The sequence below is a fragment of the Gossypium arboreum genome, chromosome 11, assembly GCF_025698485.1.
Source record: "Gossypium arboreum isolate Shixiya-1 chromosome 11, ASM2569848v2, whole genome shotgun sequence".
NCBI lineage: Eukaryota > Viridiplantae > Streptophyta > Magnoliopsida > Malvales > Malvaceae > Gossypium > Gossypium arboreum.
Window position 1 is genome coordinate 124,560,681 of NC_069080.1, and position 3,098 is coordinate 124,563,778.

A 3,098-nucleotide genomic window follows, 5' to 3' on the forward strand; every position below is an offset into this window, starting at 1 on the left:
AAGCCTGTGTTCAATGATTTGGTTAGTATTTTAGATTTTAAAAACTAAAATTAAAGAAAGTAATATTGTTAGTGCTCAGGTTGCCTCCCGAGAAGCGCTTATTTATAGTCTAAGGTCGACTTACCTCTCTTTTGAATGGTCATGGTGGTTCGAGGAGTTTATACTCCTTATCCCTCCTATGAATCTCATCAAAATAAGGTTTTAGGCGGGTATTGTTTCCCTTAAAAGTGCCAAATTTGGGATGACTTACCTCGACTGTACCAAATGGGAAAATGCTGAGTACCGTGAGAGGGATTTCTTCATTCGGTTTGGCAGTATCAATGTGAGGATCTGCGGTATCTAATGAAACTTTGTCTCGAACCTTAAGTTGATTTGGTGAGGCATTGAGCTCGTTCTGGCGTAGTTTTGGTTCATCGTGTTTTCTCGATTTAAATGCCAGCCATTCATCTAACTCCTCGATTTGTAACATTCATTCTTCATGTGTAGATCCTTTGTTGTGGATTGAACATGGCTTATATGTATCCTTCGAACTTATTTCCTACAAAATAGGTTGCACCGTATGATCAGTTTGAGTAGAAAAATTTGTACAATCACCTTTAATTTTCAATGTGTTATTCGGGTTGCGAGCTTGAAGGGTGATTGTTTCGTCTCCTACACGAAGTGTGAGTTCACCTGTGCCAACGTCAATAATTGTTCTAGCAGTTGCTAAAAAGGGCCTTCCCAAAATTAAAGGAACATTACTGTCCTCTTCTATGTCTAAAACAACAAAATCAACTGGGAATATGAATTTGTCAATTTTAACGAGTACGTCTTCAATAATACCCCTAGAAAATCTGAGAGTTTTATCTGCTACTTGAATGCTCATCCTAGTTTGTTTGGATTTCCCTAGACCTAGTTGTTTAAACAATTTGTAAGGCATAACATTGATACTAACCCCTAGATCAGCCAACGCATTATTAACATCTAAACTACCAAATAGACAAGGAATCATAAAACTCCTGAATCTTTTAGTTTGTTGGGTAGCTTATTCTGAAGAATGGCTGAGCAAACCGCGTTCAGCTCTACATGCGACCTTTCATCTAACTTTCATTTATTTGCGAGAAGCTCCTTTAAAAATTTAACTTCATTTGGCATTTGCGAAAGTGCTTCAATAAACGGTAAGTTAATATGTAGTTTTTTTAAAAGTTTAAGGAATTTACCAAATTGTTCATCTGAGCGGTCTTTCCTTGTCGCATTGGGGTATGGTACACGAGGTTTATATTCTAGACTTACTGATTTTTGTTTACTTTGGCCTACCTCATTCTTACCTTCACTCACCACTAGTTCTGGCCTTGGTTTTGCCACTAACCCTTCCTCATCTTCAATGAAAATTACGTTGAGTTGCTCATTTGGGTTAGATTCAGTGTTGCTTGGCAGGCTACCTTGTGGTCATTCGAAAATCAACTTGCCGAGCTGTCCAATCTGAGTTTTGAGCCTCTGGATTGATGCTTGTTGATTTTTGAGTGCTGTCTCACTATTCTAAAAACGAGTTTCTGACACCGAGATGAATTTGGTTAGCATCTCCTCAAGGTTCGGCTTCTTTTCTTGCTGGTAAGGTGGTTGTTGAAAACCCAGAGGATGTTGTGGCCTTTGATTTCCTTGACCGCCCCACGAGAAATTGGGATGGCTCCTCCAACCTGCATTATAAGTGTTACTATATGGGTTATTTTGGGATCTAGAGTTATTGTTACCCATATATTGGGACTTCTTCCTCTTCGATGCTAAGGTTGAAGGGTTGATATTCTGTGCATGCTCCTCCTCCATTCAAATCACACCTCATCACTGGATGTACCTGAGTAGAACCACGCAAACCGTCAATCTTTTTATTTAAGAGTTGCACTTGGTTAGATAGCATAGTAACCGCAACGAGGTTGAAAACACTGGCTGCTTTCATCAGCTTTGTTCTCATAACTTGCCACTGATAGTTATTCAGTGACATCTCTTCAATAAATTCATAAGCCGCCTCAGGTGTCTTATTATTGATAGTTCCTCCAGCGGCTGCATCAATCATCTGCTTAGTCGAAGGATTCAGACCATTATGAAAAGTTTGAACCTGTAGCCAAAGTGGTAACCCATGGTGAGGGCACCTTCTCAAAAGGTCCTTGCATCTCTCCCATGCATCGTAGAGTGTTTCTAAATCCATCTGCACAAAAGAAGAGATATCATTACGTAATTTAGCCGTTTTAGCTGGCGAAAAATATTTTAATAAGAACTTTTTGGTCATTTGTTCCCAAGTAGTAATTGACCCTCATGGTAATGAGTTCAACCACTGTTTAGCTTTGTTCCTTAACGAAGAGGGAAACAACAGAAGACGTATAGCATTATTAGAAACACCATTGATTTTAAATGTATCGCAGAATTCCAGGAAATTCTCCAAATGAGCATATGGATCCTCATCCTGCAAATCATCAAACTGAACAAACTGTTGTATCATTTGAATTGTGTTAGGTTTCAGTTCAAAATTATTTGCAACAATAGCAGGTCTAACTATGCTTGATTTAGTTCCTGTTAAATTAGGTTTAGCATAATCATACATAGTGCATGTAGTAGGATTTTGATTAACAGCAATTGCAGGAGGTAGCAGATTTTCTTGGTTTTCAACCATCTCCTCGATTGCGGTTTGAATATTGTCCTCTTGCTCGTCTTCTATGTATCTTAAGCTTCTCTTTATTTCTCTTTGGTTTCTATGAACTGTGCGATCGATCTCACGATCAAAAAGTAATGGTCCGGACGGGTTTCTTCTAGTCATAAACTATAAGAACCTACCAGAAAAAGGGAAAAAGAAGAATTAGTAATAAAAATTAGAATAAAACTTAACTTGCAGTAAAAGTAAATGGCTAAAGTAATAAAAATCGAGTGTTCCTAATATCTTAGTTCCCCAGCAACGGAGCCAAAAACTTGACACATGATGACAAGTTTTAAATATTTATAATGAATCGTTCTTGAAACTAACTATTATCACGATGAAGGCAAGTGTACCTATCGAACAGTAGTATAGCTTTAGCAAGATCGGATTGTCGAACCCGAAGGAACTAAAAGTACTAGTAATGACTGTTTTT

At 38.0% G+C, this 3,098-nt stretch overlaps 1 non-coding gene across 1 annotated transcript; it reads left to right on the forward strand.

The window, feature by feature from the left end:
* Positions 1-2,108: 2,108 nt before the first annotated feature.
* On the forward strand, positions 2,109-2,215 carry LOC128284894 (small nucleolar RNA R71). The gene has a single exon (XR_008275314.1). It is a non-coding gene; the product is annotated as a small nucleolar RNA R71 (small nucleolar RNA).
* The last annotated feature ends 883 nt before the right edge of the window (positions 2,216-3,098 follow it).